The sequence below is a fragment of the Catharus ustulatus genome, chromosome 4 (genome assembly GCF_009819885.2).
Source record: "Catharus ustulatus isolate bCatUst1 chromosome 4, bCatUst1.pri.v2, whole genome shotgun sequence".
In the NCBI taxonomy this organism is placed as follows: domain Eukaryota; kingdom Metazoa; phylum Chordata; class Aves; order Passeriformes; family Turdidae; genus Catharus; species Catharus ustulatus.
This window is the reverse complement of record NC_046224.1, coordinates 68,423,876-68,449,950: the sequence shown is the minus strand read 5'-3', so window position 1 is coordinate 68,449,950 and position 26,075 is coordinate 68,423,876. Positions and strand designations below refer to the sequence as shown.

General features: G+C 47.5%; 1 protein-coding gene across 10 annotated transcripts in view; it reads right to left on the bottom strand.

The window, feature by feature from the left end:
• The window catches only part of PPFIBP1 (PPFIA binding protein 1), a 101,915-nt gene extending 76,208 nt beyond the window's left edge, over positions 1-25,707 (bottom strand). For all 10 annotated transcript variants that reach the window (XM_033057317.2, XM_033057322.2, XM_033057319.2 and 7 more), the window contains exon 1: positions 25,634-25,707. The gene's annotated coding sequence lies outside the window, so the exon portion shown is untranslated. The remainder of the gene's footprint in view (positions 1-25,633) is intronic.
• Positions 25,708-26,075: the final 368 nt, after the last annotated feature.

The following is a 26,075-nucleotide window of genomic DNA, read 5'->3' as shown; positions in this document are numbered from 1 at the left end:
TCCTTCACCTTTAAATCACCCTGCCCCAGGATGCATTTTTCAGGCACTGCAGATCATGTAGCAGATCTCTTATTTTTGCTGGGACAGGTTAGCTGCACTCAGACAAATTAGCCAAGAACAGAAAACACAGATGCTTGAGCCCTTATCTTTATTTTTGGTTTCTAAAAGGTTGTAGACATTTTGACACAGGCAAAAATCACACAGCATCCACGGCAGCAAGACAGTCTGGTTTTGGGTCTTACTGCACCCACAGCTGAAACCCAGAACTTGTGCATCTGCAAGTGCCAGCCTTGAGCTTAAAAAACAAGTTTCTATCCAAACCCAAGAGGTCTGGCACAATTAAAGGGGTCTGGACAAACTAACCACACCATCAACTCCAGTGACCCAACCAGCTGATAGCTCACACATTTCCTACCACAAAACAGCACATTTGAACAATGTACATGCACAGAAGTCACTGAATCAACACAGCAGCACCGGAGGATACAGACAACATCACAATCACCACAGCAAAGAAACACTTTCTGGAACATAATAAAATATTCTGAATAATCTCATGAGTCAGAGATGAATAACACAAGATAGACCATTCAATGAAGTACTTGTAAGACCAGCAGCAAGAACAAACGCAGAAGGTGCAAATAAAAGCTTTCAAAGCACTAACTTGCCATACATCAAATGAAACTAGACATGATTTACACAGAGAAAAAGTATAACTAATCTATGACTAATTTTATATTAATCACTGTGTCCATCACTGAACTGGAGTGCCACTGTATGCAGTTTCTGTTAGCCAGTGCTTTGTTTTAATTCTACAAGCCAAAGCCAAAGCAACAGATTATGCAGTTCATCATCTGTGAAAATGCAGATGTTAATTGATGGAAGATGCAGAACTGTCTGAAAACCATGGAAAACTAGTTCATTAATTTAACTGAAGATCTCATGCCCCAAACCCCACGTTATTGAAGCGTGGTGATGATGTCTATGGAAGCAGATATGAGAGAATGACAGATCTGAGAACACCAAATGCTGGTGCTGTCAGTGTTCTCCCCTCACAGCTGTGTCACATTTGCTGACACTGAGGTGACTAAAGCCATGGACCCTCTCAATCAGACAGCAAGCCTAAGCAGGCAGAGGCTGCAAGAGCTCTGTTAGAGGAGATTGCTTTTTTCTTTAGGGCAAGATATCAGAGTGAAGCACTGCAATCACTAAATGAACACAGAAAGATGAGCAAAGTTTTTTCTCTCACAGGCACCAGTTTGGTTTTATTCTACTACTTATGTAAAAGAACCAGGAAAGCCTCCATGTCCCTCATCCCTTCAACCCTGGCACACCCCAACAAATGCAAAAGGCACTGCTCTATCAGTGGTGTTGATCTTCTAAACCTCCCTGGTGTTGCCACACTGTTTTCTGTCCTCCTTCCCAACTCTGCTCAAAATAAGCACAAGCTATTCCTTGACAAAGAGGCATCAGGCTCTCACATAAGGTTCCCTATAACACTTTCCAGGAATATGCCCTTCAATTACCCTTAATTATTCTGGGTGTCCTTCACATTTGCAGCAATACTTGGACATTCCTCAAAAGAACTTAAATAGCTACAATCACCACAGACTTACAGAATCCTGTTATTGAAATACACACATCCCAACTCTGTGTTTCCAGAGCCAGGAAGTGAGGAGGAAGCGTTGCAAGAAGCAAAACCTAAAAGCACTTACCAAGAAAAGGAACAAAATAATATCCTTTTGCTGCTGTCAGGAGGAGGCAGGCAAAGGATTAGAGTTGAAAACTCTAGAAATTAAGATCAACTTAACTAGAAGTTTTTCCAGCTTCACAAGTAAGTTTTATACATGTATTTTGCTTTCTCTCCATGCAGACACTTGGGCTGTTCCAGCCTTTTAAAGTTGGTTACATGCTAATACATATGCACACAACAGGATTCAGTTGTGCTTTCATATGCACTGCAAATGATCCTGAAAGTACCATTTCTACTAATCACATTGTTCCACACAGTTTTAATGCACATGATTGCAGAATAAAACCCTCAGCACATATTTCTGGCCTGGATTCTCAAGGAAATTAAGCTTATGTGGTAGTGGTGTTTGTCAGTCTTCACCCTATTAAATTTTCAACTTGCTCGTAAGTTTTGACCACATTTGGCAGAAGGCAAAGGGATCCAAACAGGTGTCACATTCCTACACCTTTGGGGCAAATTATTATGCAGGTAGAGGAGAAACATCCAAATCAGCCTCTCACAGGATGAGATTCTGCTGCAGGAACTCAGCAATTCCCTTAGGCTGGCCCAGCAGCTGTTCCATCAGCAACCTCAGGGCAAGTCCCACGGCCACCAGTGGCAAATACAGCTAGTCCCACTTCCTAATCTTATTCAGGAATCTGCTTTATAACTAACCTATTACAGCACTTTAGTTAAGGAACAAACAAGGATGTTGCCATCAGTATTAAAAAACGTTTCACTAACAATTAGAGAGCATTACTCTCAGAGGAAAGACTTCATTAGCTTTCAGTCTGCCCTTTTTAAAAGAGGTCAGTGCCTTGCAACAACAGAAAAAACAGCTTTTCTCTCAGAGAAAACAGCAAGGAGGCAGTTCATGACACAGAAAAGATGCAGGCAGAGTACAAGGGGCTAAACAAGATGCAAAATCATTTCCCGCTTCTAGACCACCACTCCAAGTGCAGACCAGCTACACAGCAAGTTAAAAAGTCACCAGCAGCAGCTTCTCCCCCAGTTCTCCAAGGTCACAGCATGCAAAACCACGTCCACCCCTTGCCCATGTGCACCACAGAGAGTACTTTAGCCAGCCTCCAGACAGGAGGGCAGCCACAACAGCTCTGCTGCTCCTACACACATCCCAGGTCAAGAGCAACACGTGTCCTGATGGTAGCAGGGAGAAAATGCTGGTCCTGCCAGGAGCATGGGTATGTCCTGTGATGAGAGGATCTCTCCCCAGTTGGGATAGTCTGGCTCCACTTATTAATAGCAAGAGCTGGCATCCACAGGCCAGGGCTCTGAGCCAAGCACTGCAGTGTGTCAGGAGCAAGGTGGTGAGGTTTATGGAAAAGAGCTTCCAAACACTGGGCCTGGGAACAAGACAGAGCCTGGGCATAAAAGTAAAGTTACCCACAAAAAACAATAAGCCTAAATCACAACGAATTTCAACCAACAAAATTCATTGTAGCACATCCTGAACCAGAGTCAGACAGAGGTATCAAGGCCAGGCTGGATGGAGCTCTGAGCAACCTGGGATAATGAGAGCTGTCCTTTCCCATGGCAGAGGGTTGGAACTGGATGACCTTTGAGATCTCTTCAAACCCAAACCAGTCTATGATTGTACATCTGACCCCAGAAACAGCATCTTCACCTATGAGCTTTCCACTCAACTCAGTCCAATAAAGTCTCCTACTTCATCCACCCAGTTTTCACTCTCGTGGAAGAACAAGCCACCATGGCAGCCAAGCAGAAACCAGCTCAGTGAGAGCCACTTTCATATTTCACATTAAATATGGATAAATAAATATTTAATTCTTGACTGGCTGATTTGTTTTGTGAAAGAAGAATTGTTTGTTTTTTTAATGAAAGAGGCAAACTTTGCTTAGATTCCAAAATTAAAGGTCAGATGTGAAAGAACTACTTAGAAGATGCTGAGGGTAAACAAGCGCACCATTAAGTAAGTATTTGTTGTGTTACATCTTCATTTATAAATCACCTAATAACCATCTTTCCCACAGGGAAGAGCTAATATTAGAAGCAGGATACATCCCACACAAGGATATTTCTATTAAACATCCTACAAACAGATGCTCCTAGAATCCAACAATTCAGCCAAACAGATTTTTAACTGCTGTGTAAAATTTGGGAGACAGCAAAAATGACTTCAATATCACTAAAACTGATTATTTTCCACCAGGGAAACTGAGGAAGGGACCATCTTCAGGAGAGGTAGTGGAGCACAGGGAGATGCATCCCCTGTGCAGAAGGGCTGGGTGAAACCTAAGCCTCTCACTGGTAGGTTGCAGGCTCTGTCCCTTTGAGCCATATCCAGGAGAGCGTGCTGCTGTCTGATGGAGGGGAGGGTGGAAGCAATGGAGACAGGAGAAGGTCTATCCAAAAGGTCTTTCCAAGGAAAGTCATCACCCTATCTCTCACCTCCTGCAATCCAAACTCACCCTTTACACAGTCATTTAGTCTCATTAGAGACCCTTCCACACAAAACATGAGAGACTGATTCATTCATGGGGCTTCTGTCTCAGTTCTTTTTATCCTGAAACTTCTTCTAAGAATCCTATAAATTTATGAGAGGAGAGAACAGCCTTCCATTCATGACCAAACAGTAAAACACCACTCCTGCTTTATCTACAGGGCAAGTCATCACTTGCAAAAATATTGCAAAAACTTTGATTTCTATGAAAGCCCTTAGCTGCTGAGCTGCAACACAACCTTCACCTCACACACATTCCTCCTTAGGTACCCAGTATCTCTGTAACCCACCAAAGGCAAGGTCTGGGTGACATTGAACTGGCACCTTCTTCTTAATCTGGGGCTCTGAAGGTAAAGATGACCATAACAGAGGACTACATCAATGCAATGCTCTGCAGAGGGTGGTTTAGATGAACCAGGAGAACCACAGGAAATGAAGTGCAGGAAAGAGAATGACAAATTGGGAAGATCTGTATCAGCTGTGTGTGCAGCACTGCACAATCTGCCACACACAGATGCCTGCTACCTCTCTTCTGCAGAGAGGGCATCTCAAGCACAGGGCTCCCAACATGCAACACCCCATTGTTTTTTAATTCAGGGTTTCCCCCCGCTCTTCATGCAAGCTGGGAACCTGCAGGCTGAGAGATCACCTCCTGCAAGATGGAATTACTGAAAGAGCTGCCCACAGGTCCTCATTAAATCCCAGCAATCCTCACAGACATGGCAGCAACGCATCTGGTGATAATGTATTTCCCCTTTCTGCTTGCATCACTGATTATTACTCATTAGGGCACTCATAATCTTTATACAGAGTTCTCTTATGTAGCCTAACTTGCTAAGAAGTAATCATTCTCCTCCTCCCCTGGTAATACAAAAGAGGGCTGTAAAGTGATTTCATTTGCTGTTTATTTGAAGGCTCTCTTTCCCAGAAGTTCCTTTCAGATGTTCAGTTTGAAGCCAGATACATTTGATCATTAGAAAATGTCTGAGACAAGCCCTATGTTTTACCCAGTTTTGTATGGAAAAGTTGAGTAATTTAGCAAGCTTTACATCTCTGAGTTTACTTTGAGTTGCTTGCCAAAAGAAATCCATGAAGTTCCTTCTTAAAAAAACCAAACAGAAACCCAGCACTGAAGAATTCAACTCTGCACACAGAGCAGGGTAAATGGAGTTTCCCTAATGCTCAGAATGAGCACAGGAGAGCAGGACAGACACCTGCACCACACACAGCAGGGGAGCAATGCACTGTGTGTCTGCCCAGAGCTGTGGCATCAGAATTCCTGTCTGGTGATCACACTACAGCATGCTCTGGCTTCTGGCTTCGGGTTCAGGGCTCTGCTGCCAACCCATTCAGGAGCTCCAGCACATCTCTTCACCTCATTGTTCCAGGCTCCCCCCAGAGAAAGCAACAAAAGACAACCTAAACCCAGAGCTGCTATTCTGTGCTTAGACTCCAGTCCTGTGTGCGCAATCCAGACTTTAAAGACCCCACTCACTATAGTTTTTCCAACAGTTTTTGGACAATAAATATGCTGGATTCTGAAAAGGTCACTGCTGAAATAATCACTGTCTTGCACTGACTACCACTCCCTACAAGTTAGTTGAAAACAGGGAATATAGATTTATATCCAGCCTTCCCTGTAATCTAAGAGTGTTCATGACAGATGATTCTGCTTCTGAGGACTTCCTTCCAAGTCCTCACTGAGCCCTCAAAATTTCCGTAAACACTCACCAAGGAACCTTGAGAAAATTAGTGACTGGATTGCAGCATCTCACAACACACAAACCTCAAAGCTTCAGCTGTTTAAAATCACTCACACCAAGCAAAGGAATAAGCTGTAGTCACAAATTCCAAACAGCAAAGATAGTACTATTTAAGACAAAAGGGAGAAAATGGTTTTTTAAGAGTAGAACAATTCAGGCAGTTGGTACTTGTAAGTCTCCTTCTACAACCCTCTAGGCTTCTGTTTCCAAACAGTCTTTCCATACTGCAATGAATTTTGTGTAATTACTAGCTAGGTACCGAGAAACTTAATTGTACCGTATTAACAACAGAGGTTTTGACTTCCTATCCAAAGACTCTACAACTTTAGTTAAAACTTGTACGTTGTAACCTTGTTAAGCCTATGCAAATCCGACACTGTGAAGCTGGTTGTAATAAATCCAGAGGTAATACTGGAGCATCCATACAAGGATGCTGATACAGAGTTTAAGATAAGCTTTGTTATCTTAAACAACAAAGGTTTAACAAACAAACAAACACACAGAGCGTAGGATATAGTTTTGAAGACTGAACTTTGCACAATCCACCCTCAGTGTGTTTTCAAAGGGTCAATGAGCCATTAAAAGTCCCCTCAACTCCTTGTTTAAGCCAAACAACAAAGTTTTCCATCAGATTTGTAGCAGATTGAGGATTGCAGCTGATTTCCCACATGGAAGCCATGCAAACCACAGGACCCAAGTCAGGTATGACCCGACAGCACAGTGAAGTCAAGAAGGGAAGAGAGCATTGAACAAGATAAGCTAACCCAGGCCAACACCAACCATTCTCTCTGTCTCAGCATAAAGGAGCCAGGTTTGATACAAAGGGCACTTTTTACAAAGTTATAGCTCTGACTTAATGCAGCACCACCTAAATATCCATTTCCTTGAGCCAAGGCCGGATTAATCCCAGAAAGCCAAGTACTGATGCTCACACTTGCATGTCATGAAAGCAGAGGGAAAAGGCACCAGGGTGTCCTGGTTTAGAGGACAGTATTGCCAGGAAAAAAGGCAGGAGCTTTTTCAAAATGGAAAGTGAAAATCCCCTCCCTCCCAGTTTACTAGAATTTGGAAATTAAAGGGCTCTCAGACAAAAAGGTATGGGTTTAGGAATAACAGTTCTTTACTGATAAATCTACAAGACAAACAAGAACAACATCAGCTATGAAAACTCAGTGACAAAACAGAACAAAACTCAGTCTCAGTCCCTTTTTCCAGTCACAGATCCCTCCTCCTCCGCACGGTCCCGGTGGAGCGGGGCAGATCCCCTCTCAGCCGCAGCAGCCGGAGCAGGCAGCGGCGGGGCCGTCCCAGGTGGGAGAAGGGTGAAGGAAAAAACTCCGCTCACCGTTTGCGTCCCAGCTCTCAGCGCTGCTCTCAGAAGGTTTAGCAGTGCTGGAGTGAAAGGCAGGTCCCATCACGGAGAAAAAGAACCAAGAGTGTCCCCTTGGAAGGACAAAGCAACTCACAGCCATCCATCCCCACCGTCTCTTTTGCCTTGAGTAATTAGAAGCCAAGGGAGTTGCCCGGCCAGGTTTCTTAACGTAATAATGGGAAAAATTTATCCACCTAGGGAAAGAGTAAAAACTCCCCCAACCCCCAACACAGGGCAGGGCTAAACCAATTTTTAATGTTTTCCAAGTGCTTTCATGTCAGTCACATTGACATTGTGAAGATGCAGTCTAGTCCCAAACCCCGAGGGAGAATGATCCAGACATGCATGTGCCCACTGAGCCAGCAGCTGAAGCTCTCTGCTCCCCCAAACAGCTGCAATTATCGCCAAGATGATGTGAAGGGGCAGGGTGGGGTGGGAAAAGGAAGGAAGGTGGCTGTATGGCCACCTGGGAGCCCTCCCTGAGGATGCTGCCCTTAACCTGGGCTGCAAGGAGAGGTTATCCCCATGGCCCTCCTGCTCCAGACTGCCAGGCCAGGGGGAAGAAGGGCTGTGCTGCAGGCAGGCACATCTGGCACGCAGCTCCAGTGGGGTAAGATTGCTCTGGGATGGGACAGCAGGGAACTCTGCTCCAACCCCTCAGCAATTGTCCCCTCTGCCTTTGCTCAATCTAAATTTGATGGAACTGATCAATTGGGTGAGGGTACATGTCAAAGCAAACTTAAAGCCTCACGGGGCACTAGAGCTGCACTGGCTAAGAACCAATTTTGGCAAAGCATGGGGCTTTCTGGAAAGTGGAGCCAGGAAAACGACAAGTAAAGGGCCATGTGATTGTTCCCACTGATCCTTCTCAGTAGCCATTTCATTACATCACTATTTTCCTAACTAATAAAGGTCAAATTTTTGTTATTACAGATTTATAGTTTCTCTTAAAGGTATTCTTAAGCCAGAAAGAAACAAAAAGGAGATTTATTTGCCCCACAGATACCATGGCAAATTTCAGTTCAGAATTCAGAAACAAGGAAACCATTATTTCCCCAGCCTCCTTAAAAAGGGAGAGAACAGTGAACAAGAAGCCAATATTATTAGCAGGGAAGAAGAAAAAAAAACCCAAAAAAACAAATTGAAGAAAAAGAGCAATAAGAGCCTTTGTTCCCAGGAAATCCTTTTAAAGAATTGAGGAGATTCCAAGCGATGCAGCTGCACTTCCTGTGACCTGCAGCGTTCAGTTTGGGAACGCTGGGAGGGTCAGAGCCTGGGGACAGCTCGGTACAGCCACGCTGCACACACATGGAGTTCAGCACAGGAACCAACCCCTCACACCAACTGAGACACCCTGGGCTGCAGGGACAGGGAACCACACAGCTTCAGAGCAGCCCAGCAAAGAAGAGCTGCTCAAGGCACACATGAAAGCAGGATTCTCTCAAGAGCCTGGAGAAAAGGCGGTTCCAGGCAGACCTTAAAGCACCTTCTGGGGCTACAAGAGTTGGAGAGGGACTTTTGACAAGAGTGTGTACTTACAGGGCAAGGGGGAATAGCTTTAAACTCAACTTACACTGGAAATTAGGAAAAAAATTCTTCCCTGTGAAGAGACCTTAGCACAGGCTGCCCAGCTGTGGCTACCCAATCCCTGAAGTGTCTGATGTCAGGTTGGAGCAACCTGGGATAGTGGAAGGTGTCCAATTGGCAGGAAGATTAGAACTGGGTGATGTTTAATGCCCCTTCTAACCCAGGCCGTTCTATGACTCCTTTAGAGCAGAGCCAGCAGCAACAGGAGACAGCAAAGCTCTTTAACAACACACAGTTAATAAAACACTCTCTGGATATACACACACACACCAACCTCGCTCCCAGGGTTGGGTGTTTGTAAGAGAAATATCACTAAGTGATAAATTCAAGTCATGATAAACCACACTGCATTAGCAGGCTTCTTTCAAGGAAAGGCATTTGGAAATGACACAAGCAGCTACCCACACAATACACTTTATAAAGCACACACAGCCCCAGGAACATCACTTGATGTATTATTGATAAGCAGAGCCACTTCTGAGGCAAAATGGACTTTGAACAGCAGAGCAGCAGGAGGGGAGAGTAGAGGCAAAGGGAATGGCAGAACAGGAATGCTAAACTGCTGCAGACCTTACATAAACAGACTAATTGCCAGAGAGTTTGTCTACACTGAAGAATTAACTCCAGCACTGTCCCTGGCTTGCCCTCCCATCTACATCTTGAATTTCAGCACTATGCTTAACTTCAGTTGGCAGGAAACACAGGTAAACCTTTGATTAGCACATTTAAGCAGTGCCTAAGCACCACTACAGGCAACCAACACTCAGGGACCCCAAAGCTCTCCAAGTATTCCCCACTATTTTCAACACAATTCCATCATACTCTGTGGACAAACTCAGAAAGCAACATAACATTTGTGTATGTATTTTTATATATTTGTTTTAAAAGTTTAATGTTGTACATAATTACAGCAGAGCTTTCAGACCCTTTGGCATCCTTAAAAGCACAGCTTCTGCTGTCCAGAGCAGCACCCTTCCTTCAGAGGATGTCCAAGATCCCTCATGTTGACTCATTTGTGATGGGCCAGATCCACTGGGACACACAGCTGAGAACACCTCTCTTCAGCCACTCACCATGTAAGAGTGGCCAGATAATCATTCAGTATTTTGGGCACACAAGCCCTTCACTGCTAGCAGGAGTCAAATTCAATATATGTGGGTGAGATCACTCGAGCTTAACTCAGTTCTGAAGGACATCAGCATGAAAGAAAATGGGAGGAGAGGCTGCTGGTCCCTGAGGAACAGGAGTGGGAGGCAACAGTTATGCTTGCCTATAGCAAGGAGGTATTTCACCCCAGCTGAGATCCCTTGAGCTGGAATCTAGCCAGAAAGCCCAAATAATAGCCCTCCTGCTCACAAAACTATCCCTGAATCCTGATTGCTCACAAGCTGTCTGGAATACAGTTTTAAACTCATTTAAAACACAATGAGGGGAAAAATTCCTGCTTCTCATCACTCAGAGAAGATATTAAACCAATGTTTTCCTCCTTCCTGCTTTGCCTGGGTTTCATTACTCATTTTCCAGCTTTCTTCAAAACTGACAAATTTTAAAGTACAAGGGTTTTATGTATAATTCTTTACTTTGTCCCTGCAGAGGATGCCATTAGAAGTAAGCATATGCACAGATACGAAGTTTTTGCTTTTACCTTGATTAAGCATTGTTTTGTTCCTTTTAATCACCCAGTTTGTCTTTCACAGGAAATTAACACAAAGTATCTTTTAATAATCATAAGAGCTTTCCAGCAATTCAATTTGCAAAATGACAGACCAACATTCTGCATCACAGTAAGCAGTTTATCAGGCTGTTCTGACAGCAGATCTTGTTTAAAGCCTTGTCAGAAAAGCAACACTACCCCATACTATTCCAGGCGTGCAGTCAATGACAGAAACAGTTATGAACACACAGCCAAGCACAGGCTTTCTCTTCACAGCATTAAAATCTGGAAGTCTCCCTCTCTACCAGCTATGACCCAGCAAAGCTGCAGCTCTGTGAAGACAAGGTAATACCTGCCTGCTTAATTCTGCTTTCCTGAAAACGGAGCCAGCTCTGCACTGCTGGAGGCCCTAGCCTTGCGTAGGAGGGAGCCTGGTGGTTCCACTCCCAAAACCTGCACGAGGTCTTGGCAGGGATTCCTCAGCACAGGTCAGCTCACAGGACTCAGACATGAGAGAAGAGATGCAGGGAAAGACAGCATCAAGGTATGGAAAGAACTTGAAACCACAAAGCAGCTCAGGGGCAAAAGCTGCCAGGTGTGTGAGGAACTGTCCCTACCAAACCCACAAAACATGGCCAGGGCCAGCAGCCCAAACCACAGGAAAGGCCTTGCTGCGACACACTGACCTCTTCACATGCCACTTGACTGGCAGTGCCTCCCCAAAAAGTGTTGCTGCTGCTCAGGCAGGACTTCTGTGTGCCCTCATACAGCACAAAGACTCCAAGAAGCCAGACAAAAGCCCCGATAGCAGAAAAGCAGTGAAAACAAGAAAGGCAACTTATCCAAGCCTCAAAGGCAATGAGTGGTGGAGTTAAGAGCTCAGTCTGGCCCCATCCACACAGCAGCAACTCCAGCATGAGCACAACTGGCTTTTCTGCAAACGCTGAGATATAGAACATACTCCAAACAAATATTTCTCAGGGCAGGAAAAAAACAAAGATGCATTAAGTGAGACTTTTGGGACAAATACTTTCACTCCTGCTTTCATGTGCTTTAGCCTATTTTTAGTAAGTTGCCTTTGCAGACGCCAAAATAACATCTCTCCCCTCTGTACACACACAGCTGGACATGAACCTCCACAGCCTGGCCAGCAGCATCTGCATTCAGCTTCACAGATGTGAATTGCAATAGGAAGTCTAGAGGGGAAGCCTCTTCTTTGGAATTCCAAACACAAGTAGTTAATATGGTCCATGTGCCAAGCATATAGTCCATGGGAAGGAGAGACCCACAAGCACAGAGCTAGTAAGTTCCTTCCTTGCCACCAGCAGTATTTCCTTGATCCTTTATTCCTAAGCAGAACTGAAAAAGATCAATATGCATGAGTTACTGTAATACAGAATTGCTCCTTTTCTCCAGACTCTGTTTGCACACAGGATCACAGCTAAGAACCAGTGTCCCACTCAGAAGCTGCCACCAGAGCTCTGCAGAAAGCCTGCAGATCTATTTACAACACAAACTCTGTAGGGCAGGAGAGGCAGCTCTTTCCCTTGGAGAAGCACTGCTCCAAACTCCTTGGCAGCCCTATAAGAAGCCCTATAACCCCCCCACTCCCAGCCCTATAAGAAGCAGGTGGCACTGTAAACCCTCCAGAGGAGCACAGTTCAAGGCCAGAACAAACTCATCTGCAAAATTACACTGGTCCATCTCTTGCCTCCATGTTCCCAGCACACCTTCCTGAGCAGGCATATCTTTGCACACTTTTTGTTCTTTGAAAGGCCTAAAAGCCTCATTGGGAGAAATTTGTCCACTCCAAAGACATGAGCCACCAAAGCCCCATGCCTCTGGGAGCTGTCTCTGGCTCCATCCAGGGAAAATCATTACAGCCTATGATGGCTCCTTAATGCCACCACTGCTGGGAGGGCCAGAACACCCCCACCTCACGCTTGGAAAAGGGGGCAAGGGCCAGAGCCAGACCCAGCAACACATTTACTCACTGGCCTGGGGAATGCCAAGCTTCCCACTGAGAGCCTGGCCATTCATTAATCAACCTCCAGCATTTCCTGAGCCTCACCAGAGGCTCTGCAACAAGAATAGGGCTGTCACCCACTCACTGGAAAGTTGCCCTGACCAGACTGTTCTCCCCTGCCTTCCACACCCCTGCCACATGCTCCATGGCTGTGGAGCACGGGAAGAAGCTGGCACACAGACTGCAATACAAAATTCCATCATGCAGCCAAAGCAGCTCCAGTTTGGCACACACCAGCAGGGCACACAACCAGACCTCTCCCTCCTCCACAGGGAGGAGTCTGCACGTCCACAGACTCACCTTGGGCAGCCCCATAGATTTTTACTTACTTTAGTTCATCTCCAGCACTCCTCTGCCTCCCTGTACCCACAGTCTCCTCCCAAAAATCTGCCTCATTTCCCACAAACGCCTACACAGCGAGCTTGGCGAATTGGCTTGTCTCAAAACCTCATCAGGCCTCAAACAGGGAGAGCCAACTTTTCGAGGAGGATTCATGCTTCATTTTTCATAGTCTCAAAGCTATGCAACATGTTGAGTCTGTGCTGTAACCTCCTGTTTATCAGGGAATGACTAACAGTTTAATTTGGATTAATTTCATGTATGGTTTCTATCAGACCCGGCAGAACCTCTGGCTGCCCTCACACTTCTGTATAAACACCAACAAAATCCAGGCATGAGGACTTAAGATACCAGAGGAAAACATCTGCCTCAAAGCTCTGCAGCAAGACAGGAAGGATTGAAGGAAGGACACCACAAATTACAGCACTCTGAATTTCCCTGTGTGCCTGTCTGAAGGCAGGGGCATGCACTGAGAGGATGGACCCTACGGCAGGTGGCAATGCCCAATCCAAAAGCCAGCAGGGTGCCTATTAGTGGCTAGCTTCTTTTTTCTTCTCTGCCTTCACTCAGAGTCAGGACTGAAGCACGAGAGATGGATTTTCGTGTTTGGACTCAGTTGTTTACTGATTTTTATCTAAAGTATAGTGACTTTTCCAGCACTTCTAGTTAACAAGCTAAAAGCGAGAAAATGGAGCTGTATCTTGCTTGTTACGAGGTCTTTTAAAGCCTAAAAAGACCCAATTAAAATTAATTAATACCACATTAATAACTAATACCCAATTAAAAGCGAACATCTATATTATTCATACTTTTAACCCAATGACCAAACGCCTGTGACTTACAGTGCAGTACTTTTTATCCAACCAAGAACTATTTAAAACCAAGAAGAATTAGGAACAAAAAGGAAGAAGAGCCAATGCTCAAGAACTTCTATCATGTCCCAAACTTATTACTACATTCCAAAACCCTAAATTCCAAACCCTTCACCATGTGATATTACACACTTCTACCCAAACTACATCACCCAACAAGCCCAGTCCAGTCCCCCTACATTCCCTGGGGGACCTGTTTCCTTGCCCCTCACTTCCATGCCCAAGGACTTCAGCAGCAGGACGCCCATCACAGACATCAGCAAAGGCATCTCCATTTAGACCATCACTGGGTCTCCATCTCCAACCACCTCTCTCTTCCAAAAACACATGGCAGGTCAAGCAATACAAAGTGAACTCTGACTAGCAGCAGAAATGGTACTTTAGCTCTAGCAGGTATTTAATGGAAAGCACTCCTATTTCTCACTCTGTTTACAGTGAGTAACACCTCACCCACAAATGGCTCTACATCTTAGGGCAAAGAGACAATAAAGTAAGGTTGAGAGGGAAGGTGGTAGGACCCCATTCCTTCCTTTTAACACAGAGACAGACTCCCTGTTTTGCTCCTAAATGCACACTCTGCAGGAGCTACACGAACACAGCTGGATCTGAGGAACAGAAACGCTGTTCCTCACCATGTGCAACAGCAAAGCCAGGCCTAATTACCACAGCCACAGGAAAATTATAGAGAACATTTTTAGCAAGAAGAGAAATTAATTGCAATATCACAGCCAAATTCCAATCTAGCATCAGCAGTCCAGCTGGATACACTATCCTAAACAACTGGGTAGCTGATCCCAAACCACCACATCTGCTGTGGCTTCCCTACCCTTTTTAGTCATAGAATGAGGTGAGCAGGGAGGGACCCAAAAGGATCATCAAAGTCCAATTCCTGGCCTGCAAAAGGACAGCCCTAAGAATCCCCCCTCCTGCACCTGAGGTTGCTGTCCAAATATTCCTGGAGCTCTGGTAGCCTTGGGGTTGTCACCATTCCCTGTTCAGTGCTCAACATCCACTGGGGGAAGAACCTTTTCCTGATATCCACCCTAACCCTCCCTGACACAGCTCCAGCCCTTCCCTGGGTCCTGTCCCTGTCACACAGAGCAGAGATCAGAGCCTGCCCCTCCTCTTCCCCTTGTGATGAAGCTGCAGAACTGCTGTGAGCTCTGATCTCAGTCTGCTCTTCTCCAGATGAACAGACCAAGTGACATCAGCCACTCCTGGTGTGGCTTCACCTCCAGGCCCTTCACCATCTCCCTCCTTTGGACACTCTCTGAGAGCTTCACATCCTTATAATATTGTGGCTCTCAAAACTGCAGAGTCCATCCCCTCTGAAAGAGGCACAGAGATACAGCAGTATATCAAAGCAAGCCCCTACAGAAACATCCCCTTGTTTCAACTCCTACATTTCCAGGTGCCCCAGACTCAGCTCAGCCCTGCCTAAACAGGGTAGACCCAATTCTGCTGCCTATTTTTCTGCTGCCATGCCCCAGAGTGAGGCACACACATACCAAGCACACCTCTGCTCTGACAACTGCATTTCCACACCAGCACCAGGTTCCACCAGGAGCAAAGTGACTTCCTAGGACAGCACAGGACAGAATGCCAAACAGCTTCTCTGCTCAGAAACGCAACAGGGAGAGACATCTGTTGCAAGAAAGCCAAACACACAGCAGCTACAGGTTTTGTTCATCGTATCTCTGTGTTATTTTCACTGGTGAATGAATAAATCATAATTTACAGCAAAAGCAAGGTTGCCAGTTGGAGGTTATTTACTTTCACCTCAAGCACATCAGCCCTGGCATGCCAGATGATGTACAAGCCAAGCAGCAAGTGCTCACATGCTGGGAACTGTTCAAACAGGAATAATTTAATCTTTTTGTAGTCTCACCCTGGCTAATTTGCCACAAGCTGTCTCTTTTCAGATGCTACATGAAACACGAGAAAAAAGCCAAGCTGGATTAAGCTGGTCCATTTACAATCAGTTCATCTACAGAGAGTGCAGGTCAGTTTGTTTTCTATGTAAAACAAATTCATTTTTTCAGCTTCACAGGGTTTAAGGAACAAAAATTTATTGCAGTAACCAAACATTGCTTACCGGACAAGCGTGCAGCGATTACTTAACTAATGCAAACGATTTTCAGTCTGCGTGCAAGGAATGCATGGGATAATTCCAGGGCACTCTCTTCCACCAGCATTTTACAAGTACTTTTTAGGTAGCTATGGAGACGTTACAGCCTTTTTCATTTTGCTGTCATAACTAGACAGCTATTGATTTCTTTGCAAAATTCCTTGGAAGAGTGGGGAAGGGAGGGGGAGTTTCAAGCACCGTGAGGTCTGAGAGCAACAACCTGAAAAAAATAGGTACAGATTTCAGATTGAGACATCAGCGTGGATGTTCCTTGTAAAAGACAGCCTTGAATCTAGTCCTGCTTTGGTACTGCTACAAAAAAGGAGGTAAACATACACATGTAACAGGCTGGAAAAACATTTCCAGCTACCACTGCCATCACCCTGCACAAAAGGAGGCCCTCCCCAAGGCCAGGCTGTGGTTTTGCTCCAACACAAATCTCTCTGGAGGCATGGTGGGCCTCCATCCTCACAGTCATGCTGGGTTACAAGATGTTTCCCTCTGAGCAGGTTACATGGAAGTCTCATCCCTGACATGCCTCGCAGGTAATCAGTGCCTCCTCTCCACCCCCACCAGGCATTACAGGATAGACAGCTCTGCATTTCACCCTCCTTCCAACAACAGCCCAACAGCTTGCTGTGAGCTCAGCACTTCTGGTCCTCAGCAGAAATTCTGATTCTGCCCAAAATGATGCTGAGAGAAACACCTTTCACCTTACTGACCCTTCAAGATAGATCATTCCTGCATATGCAGATTTAAGACCGCACATTTTGACAAGAGAGCCTGAAACATGAGATACTGACCCGAAAAACTCTATGTCACACAAATAAGGACGTGCAAGTAATCAGGGATTTAGGTCTCGTTCAGAAACTCCCTCAGTAATGAGAACAACAGATCAGGTTCTGAACAGATACTTCCCTTTGGATAAAACAGAAAGGAAAGCCTGTTCAACCAAAACATTTTTCTTGAATTCACTTTAGACCCAGCCACAACAATGGAGCCAGAACCTGCAGAATTACCTCTACTACAAGCTGCAGGAAGTTTACCAGCAACACCCTGAAAACAAATCTCAGTCTTCTCATCTCCACGCTGCATTTACAGCCTCATGACTGCTCACCAAAAGGACACTCCCAAGCTCTACTGCAAATGGAAAGAGAGCAAGATGCTGCTGTTGCTGAACAAACCCATGACTGCCCTGTCCACCTAAGGCCCATTCAGATATGCAAACACATCTTCCATGCTGCTTTTTTAATTCTTGTGAAGGCTTGAAACAGGGGAATAATTAATCATCCTCTAAGCTCCTCAAGAAGCTGGCTGAGGACAGGCAATGCCATTGGGAAGCCCCAGGACTCACACCATCTTGCAGCCAGCTGCTCCCAGATGTTTCCACCACCCCAACACTGCCAGCAGCATCCCAGCATTAGAGCAGACCACAAATCTGGTAACACTACCCACCAGCTGCCAGCAGCCAGCCATGAGATTGCTGTGTCCCCATGCCATGGGGCACAGTCCCAGCCTCAGCCACTGCTGCTGGATGGCTACATGTCCCCTCCAGGACTCAGGGGAGGGAAGGGGGCACATCTGCACCCCAAACCCAGCCACAGTCCTCCCACTCACCCAGAGCAGGGCACACACCTCCCTAGGATCCCTCACTAACACAGGCTTCAGTCCTCCCAAGGATAGGGGTAGGGAGTGGTGCAACTCCCCCACAGCATCCAAATTCCTGCTGCAGGTCCTAAAGATATCCCAGAAAATACAGTTCTGTCCAGCAGCAGCAGAGATTGCAGTGGCCCTGCCCAGCACAGGAAGTCCAACACCAGCTCCACCATGAGTGTGGAAACCTCTGAGAAGGTGCTTTTGGTTAGGTGCTGTTAGTTACATGTTTCACATCCAAGAGAAGGTGGACACCAAGGTAAGTCACTATAGGCTCCTTTTGGAGGAGAAGAAAACAAACAATAAACCAAAACAAAAAATTGTACAACACAGGAAAAAAGAAATCCAGCCTTTCTTTATAAAAATACAAAAACCAAATTCTTAGAGCCAACTTAAGCTCAGGCAAGAAATATAAATATGCATTTCTGAACTTTCCCCTGTGATGTTTCCTTTACAAACATAACAAATTAAAAGTGCTGTCACAAATTAAACCAGCTTTGGTTAAGTGGAAAAAATGCTGCTGGCTCTAAGATGCAACTGACAAGCCTTTTCAAGTCTGCTCTGATGCAAAACCAACTTCCCAGGGATTTAAATTAGGAGTAAAAAAATGTTTTCCTTGGCTTAATCCTGGTTTGGAAGCAGGACAGAGGATGCTACCACAAAGCCAGCACCTGAACCCAGCAGTCACCCAGTTGCCACAAGCCCTTCCTGGAGACCAGCTGCTCAACACACCCACCTCTTCTTCAGCAAGACCCTCGCTCCACTGTGCCAACAGCTGTGGGCAGCAATGGGGAACTCTCAGTGTGCCCTGGCTGCTCCAACACATCCTCCCCTCCCTCTCTGTAGGCCACCAACACAATGACATTGCCTACGATGCACATCCAGGTCCAGAATAGACATCTGAATCTGGATCTTGATGCAAGTCACCAGGGACAGCTACTTCAGCATCCAGCTGCAATGTGGAGGTCCCCTCTCGCAGCACAAAGGATTTGTCAGCTGTGGGATGGAGCACCTTGCTTTTTCTGGAGAGGGTAAAATTTTTCTCTGGCTCTTCCAATGAGAGCTCTGTGTACCATTTCTCCCCCACCACTGAATGAAAGATGCTTCCAGTCCACGAGGGAGAGCAAAAAGGTTGAGCATCACAGCCATCAAGCCACCACCTTCCACATGTTTTCCAGCTCGGAATGCAGGTTCCAGCACCAGGAATGTTCCCACACAGCCACAGCCTCACCCACACCCCAGCCTTTGGCTGCCCCAACATCCTGCACACAGCAGCTCTCAGAGACAGTACACTCCCCTCAAAGGCTGGGGATGGACAAAGATTAATCCATCCTACTTTTAGCACAGGTCTAAAACCCAAACCAGGAGAACAGAGGAGATGGATGCTTCAAAGACACAAGAAAATGTTCTGAACTCATGCAAAACACAACCACCCAGCTGACATCTATGAGTACCCACTCACTCTCACAGTGAGAAGCTACCAATGCATTTGCTCCCTTCCCCTGTCTCCACAACACTTCTTCCATAGGAGCAGCCCACCTGATCCAAGCCTAACAGAGAACAGACTCTGACAGTCTCCATATGGCCAGAGGGATTTTTACCAACGCATGGCAGTTGTGTAAGGACACAGCAAAGCTGTACAGAACCCAGGATCACAAGGGCTACAACCATGTGAGATCAGAACTATTTTCAGAAAAGCACCAACAGTCCAGGGTGTTTTTACAAAAAAGATACTCTTCTCCCCTGCTCTTTAAGACAAACATTAATTAGCAGCACTACACTCCACAGAACTTCAATTTCATCCTACAGACATCTTCACATGCCAATCTCATGACACCCAAACACATTCAGAACAGCCTCCAAACAGGATGCAGTTTCTTCTCCCCATCCCTTACACTCTGCATGACCTGGGCTAGTCTAAATAGCCAATTTCCTTCAACAATGTTCACACCTTTCCCATGTTTCACAAAGGCTGTATTTCTGTCAGAACTTCTTACCTGGCTGTAGCTAGTGAGTACACAGACTTCAGAGGGAAAACATGAAGTCAAGATTCAGTAAAACAACCTTTCTGGATTACTCAGGACTCTTTGGACAAACTCAGCCCATGAACCACAAAGCTGGGAGAGAAGCAGACCCCCATGGCCACGCCTGCTGACAGAGCAGATGGACAGCTGTGCGCACAGCTGCCACAGCACCAAGGAAAGGAGCTGCCCTCCCTCATCCCCAAAACAAATCCTGGTGCTAACTGGGTACATGCATGTGTGTTCTTGTTTCTGTCCTCCATTACACAGCACAACAAGGGAAAGAGTTGAGAATGAGAGGTTGGAGGGTCGGGGGGGTTGTTTGCTTTTACAGTTATTTTACAGTTATTTTTCTGTCACCAACCATAAATAGTGTGTGTTGTATCTCCCTTCACAACCATTGCAGTGCCCATGAACTATCTGGGGTTAATTCTACACTGACATATGACATACCCTGACATACCCTGCTCTTGCCTGTGCTTTTGCTTCAGAACTGATCAGCCTGAGACAAGGCAGGGAAACCAGACCATTACAATTTCCCCTTATTTTGATGTGTCTGTAACAAAGCAAGAAAGCAAAGTTCTTCTCCCAAATCCATCACAGTTGGAGCCATGAGAACTGTTGGATTTAAAAGATGCAGATTCACACTATGGTTATCAGATGGGCTTTCCCATCTGTGACACAATTCAGCAGCTGTCTGGCAGCACAAGATTCTCCACTTTGGAGCTCAGATGCTGCAGCAGCTGGCTCAAGTCTCAGCCTTCAGTTCTCCACTAATATTTGGGGAAAAAGCCTATAAGGAAAGATGCAAGTGCAAACTATTGCATCAGCACTCCTGACCTTGGAGCCTTCTGTGCACAGGTAGCATTTGGCAAGGGGATTTTATTCATGCAAGAGTTCCAACACTGTGCATGCTGGAACAGGGATTCCCATCAAAATGTATGCCAAGGGCTGCTTAAAGCCACTGGGTTTGTTATTTTTATCTCCCCTCAAACACCACAAGCCAGAGACTGCTGAAGTGGCCTCTGGTGCTGCTCCTTGACACAACTTGCACTGCTTAATGATGCAGAGGCACGGAAAGGAACAGGAGCATCCTCACCTCACCACAAACAATTCCTGCCAGCCAGCACCACTAGTGAGGAGCTCTCTCCAGAAGTATCAGCTCTGTCAGCACAAAGGGACCAAGCACTGTATGGCAAGAGCTCACAGCCCTCACAGCCAGCAGATATGTTGGTTTGGCGAGATGAGACTACACAGCCCAACATCTCCCAAGTTCTCCACCTGCCTCCGTCATTGCAATGCTCCAGGCTGAGGCAGAGTGGCTGGAAAGTGCCCAGCAGAAAAGGACCTGGAGGTGCTGGGCAACAGTGGTTGAACCTGCCCAGGTGGGCAGGAAGACCAATGGCCCCTGGGCTGGGTCAGCAGTGGTGTGGCCAGCAGGACCAGGGCAGTGACTGTCCATCCATCCCCCTGTCCTGGGCACTGTGAGGCCTCACCCCAAGTGCTGTGTCCAGTTCTGGGCCTGTCACTGGAGATGGACATTGAGGGGCTGGAGCGTGTCCAGACAAGGGAAGGGAGCTGGGCAAGGGGCTGGAGCACCCGCCTGATGAAGGGAAACTGGGAGAGGTAGAGAGGTAGGAAAGGGGCTCAGCCTGGAGAAAAGGAGGCTCAGGGGTGACCTTGTGGCTGTGCACAACTCCCTGACAGGAGGGGGAGCCAGGGGAAGTCAGGCTCTGCTCCCAGGGAACAAAGGACAGGACAAGAGGAACAGCCTCAAGCTGTGCCAGGGGAGGGTCAGGTTGGACATCAGCCGGAATTTCCTCATGGAAAGGGTGGTCAAGCATTGGAAGGGGCTGCCCAGGGAGGTTTGGAGTCCCCATCCCTGGAGGTGTCCAAGCAAGGCCTGGCATGGCACTCAGTGTTCTGGGCTGGGTGACAAGGTGGGGATCAAAGGGTGGGCACATTGACCCTGGAGGTCTTTTCCAACATAACACATGCTGTGATTCTGTGATAAATTATAAAGATGACCTGGGCAGGGGCAGGGAGCAGAAAGGCTTTGCCTACAATGGGCTGCAAAATCTGTATCTAAATATAGCTTCACTGAGGAAAGAAATCAGCTTTTTACACAATTGGTTTATCTTGGCCTTTTAACAGTAACAGAAGGACAGCCAATAGAAAAAGAAGAAAGCTTTAATCCTGCACACTTTCCTTGTGTACTGCAGAAGTGCAGAGGAGCAACATGCTCTGGAAGCTAAAGGACACCAGGCAATTGTATGTGCCCATAGCAAGAGCAACACACAGCATACACAGGGCAAGTAACTGTAAATTCAGTGTGATGACTGAATCATTAATTGGAAATTCCATCATTTAAGCACAAATAAAATACTATTTTGGCAGCAAGCACTACTAGAAAAGTAACAAACAGCTTCAGTATGAGCTGAGTCAACACAGGTCAATTTGTGAGAGAGAGGAAGGGGAATAAAAAGGAGAGAATAAAAAGATGCATTATTCCCTACATCTCAAGGCTTGTTTCCAGATGAGCACTTTCCCTAGGGAAAGGGAGATCCAAAGCAAAGATCCCACGATAGACCCACTGAGAGATGTCAGGACTTATCGTGACCTCTGCTGAAGTTGCCTCAAATTGGAAACACACAACAAGTGCAGGTAACAAAGCCATGGCAAGAGAAACACTGACCTCCAAGAGGACCAAGTTTTCATTCTGGATTAGATGCTGACTTTTCCAAACACAGAGCAAGAGATGTAATCTCTGGAAAATAACACAGAGCCTTTTGTGTGATGCAAAGGTTAACTCTTGCAAACCAGACATCTCCAAAGAGCTACCTCTGATTTCTGAAGCTGTCATTAAATGACCACTCACTTTGTCTTCACTCAGCCAGGGTGGGAATTTACAGTAAATGCTAAATAAACATGTGGGCATAAACACCAGCAGTAAGCATGAGGCAAGGCAATATAGTTCACCTCTCCTGGGCTGGATTCAAAAGCAAAGTCACTAATGGGATGACTAATGGGATGACTAATGGGATCTCACAATTCCTAATGGGGGAAGGGGCTCACTATTCAGCTTAAGTACAGGAAGGTATTAAGTGGTTTTAGTTATCAAGGTATTAATTATTTTTATGTATCCTTAATGCACAGCTGCATGCACACGTTCCACACAAGAGTGAACACAACAAAACCTGCCTGAACCTTCCATTAACCTGTTCCTTGCTTTCCTAAGTTTACAGATGTGGTTTGGCCAGGCAGATATAGGTCAGATCATAAATGAACACTTTAAAGCAGCCACATAACTTCAGTTTTGCTTTGAAGCCTGGACAATCACCAAGGTGAGTACAAGAAGGAGATGTCTCAGACACACCAACCTAACTTGCACTTCATTTAGCAGCTGAGGCAAAAGTTACCAGCGCCTCCTTAAGGAAGGGCACACAAATTCAGCAGTGGGACAGGGGCTTTACTGACCACCCCTAACACCACAGGATGTTTTATCACCCCCTAAATCCTGCCTAATATCTGGGCTCCTACTTTCTCTGATTAAGACTACTGCCAAACAGCAGACTCCCCAGTCAGAGGCATTTTGGGGCTTTTGCACCCCTTTTGAACCACCTCAGGAGTCAGCAATATGTTTTTGGAACATCTGACCCAGATTTGGGATCTGGTCCCCTCTCCGTGCTCCCTCCACCTTCCCAGAAAAACAAATAATGCAAAGGACAACAAAGAACATCAGTCAGTTCCCCAAAGGAGGAAACTCAGAGGAGTTTACAGTAACTCCCTGGTGCTCAGCAAGCCAAGGGCCTGGTTTGATGCAATCTCACCAGCGACAAGAGAGTGACTAAAGCTTCGCTGGTTTCAAAGCTCTTCAGGGGAAGGATTTCCACTGCACTGAAAGTGTTCCTTCAAGTGGGGAAAGGAACATCAGCGAGCTCCCATTGGGATGGATTGAAGAGACAAAACCTCTGATGGACACTGCAGCACCTCATCACACACAGCCCTGCCCGTGCTCAGCCACCCTGCCCTGGCCATGAGCAGGGCCCAGACTTTGTCCTGCTCACACCGGGCAGCGATGGGACCAGACAGGCCGGCAGCACCACCTGGGAACCTCAGGCTGCTGGGAATGGCTGTCATGCCAGGAATGTTAACAATTATCCTCCTGTTGCCAGGGGTCACAGGCAAAGCCTCCCCATGCCCCTCCACAGACATTTCCAGCGGCACCCCTGACCTTCCTGCAGCGTGTGTCACTGCGCTGGCAGCACAGCCCAGAAAGGAAACAGGGCTCACATCTAAGTAGGAAAAAAGATGGAATTCACCAGGGTCCCTGCCCAAAGTGACATCCCTGCGTGTCAGGGACAGCAGAAACTTTACTCACCCAGTTTCCTCCTGAGCCTGGAACTGCTGCAGACACTTGTGCACGGCACAAACCAACTTCAGCGCTCCTCAGCACAGCTCTCACAGCCAGCTGCAGCAAATGGATGAAATCCCAGGGCTCGAGGCAGGAGATGGGTGCCCAAGAGGGAACCTGCTCCTCAGGGCCCCCTCACAGCCAGGCAGGCAGGTGGGGGCTCCTGCTGCCTTCAGGGAGAGAGAAACACCAACTCCACGCTCCTGGCATGGGAACATCCATCCCAATGTGTGAGCACCACGGCACAGCACTGACAGCCACTGTCACTGCCAGAAGCTCATCTCTGATACAGCTTCTCAGGCTGTGCCAAATCCAAAACTCCACTGGGATGGGTACTCAGCTAATCTAGGGAGTGCTCTGGCTCTTCATTTCTTAGTGATGTGAAGAAGTTACGGGGCCAAAATCTTTGCTGCACTTGAAACAGAGTTGAAGCAGATTTCTGCTTTCCTGCTTTCCAGAATGCCTCTCAAACCAACCTGCCATGCTGCTCACTGAGAGCACTGAAACCTCTACTTACATCCTTCACCAATGTAAATCCTCAAGATGCAGCTGCTCCCTTTACTAGCGGCACTAAATCCCAAGCTGACACTCAGGGACACCTTCCTCCCCAAAGCTCCACGGTGTAAGCACGGAGAACATTCCCACTCCATGACCCTTTTCTGCTGTTTGTTGTTTGGAAGGCAGAGCCCCTTGCATTGCTCAATGTGCTGCCAGAGCAATCACAGAGCCTACACACGGTGCTGCTGCAGCGGCCGTGCTGGGCCAGAACAAGGAGAGCCAGCAGAGCCTCGGAAGGCTCAGGCACAGCCAAGCCCAGCCTGAAACTCTTCCTTGTGTTCCTCACTCACTCACACGAGGGAGCACGCACGTGTTACAGCACAGCCAAGCCTTGAACACCAAAGCTTCCCTTCCCCCCAGGAACAGCCACCGAGGTGTAAAGCACCTTTTTACAGCTCCAGCTGCACCCCAGCCACGGTGTGAGCAAGCACAGCCATTGCAACTTTTCCGTCACGGCTCGAGCACAAACAGACCTCGAAAAAATAATTACAGGGTGTAAGAAGCCCAGGCCTTAAATCAAACCACATTTGTTAGCTCTAGATAAAACTCCTAACTGCAGTTTCACAGCACCAGTGCCTGAAGCGTCCTGCTGGAGCCTGAAAAGATCAATCCGGAGACTGCCAACATGTCCCCAAAACTTCCTGGAAAGTTACATCGGGTCCAGCGCAGAAACAAGGCACAGAAGGTCGGGAGTGCCGAAAGCACTGGGAGGCGGCTCGGGGACAGGGACACGCAGGGGGACAGAGTGGCGGGATATGGCAGGGAACAGGCACAGGGCCACAGCACGGGCACAGGGACACGCAGAGGGGACAGACTCCGGCGGGATGTGGCAGGGCAGCCCCCCCGTTGCCCCCCGCTCTGGGCACACGCGGCGCTCCCGTCCCCGGCCGGCTCCGGCTCCGCTGCCGGGGGCCCCGGGCCATGGCGGCGGCAGAGGAGGAGCCGCCGGGGCAGGGCAGCGCACGGCGGGATCCCGCCGGGACACGAAGTTGCCGCAGTCGGCTCCCAGCGGGTCCCAGGAAGTTCCCTTACCTGCGGCCGAACCGCGCAGAGCCCTCCCGGGGCGGCCGCGCCTCCGCCGGCTCCGGGCAGCCCCCGCCGCCGTCCCGCCCGCGCCGCTGCGCTCCGTGCCCGCCCCGCTCCGCCCCGGGACCGGCCCCGAGCCGCCGCTCTGCCCCGCCCGGCCCAGGCACCGCCCGCCGCCGCTCCGGGGCCGGCCATGAGGGACTGCCGAGCTCCCGGTGCCCCTTGCTGGGGCTGGAGGAGCCCATCGAGCGCAGATGGACAGCTCGGGCCGAACCGCACCCTGGTACCGAGGGACGCGTCCAGGCTTCCAACAGGAGCCGTGACTCCGCCACCTCCCTGGGAACAGCCCGGGGGCCCTCCCCGGCACCCCGACAGTGTCCCCGCTCTGAAGCAGCCCCAGATCCCCCCGAATCGCTCCTCGGCAAGGGAACGGAAGGGGTCCGGCCGG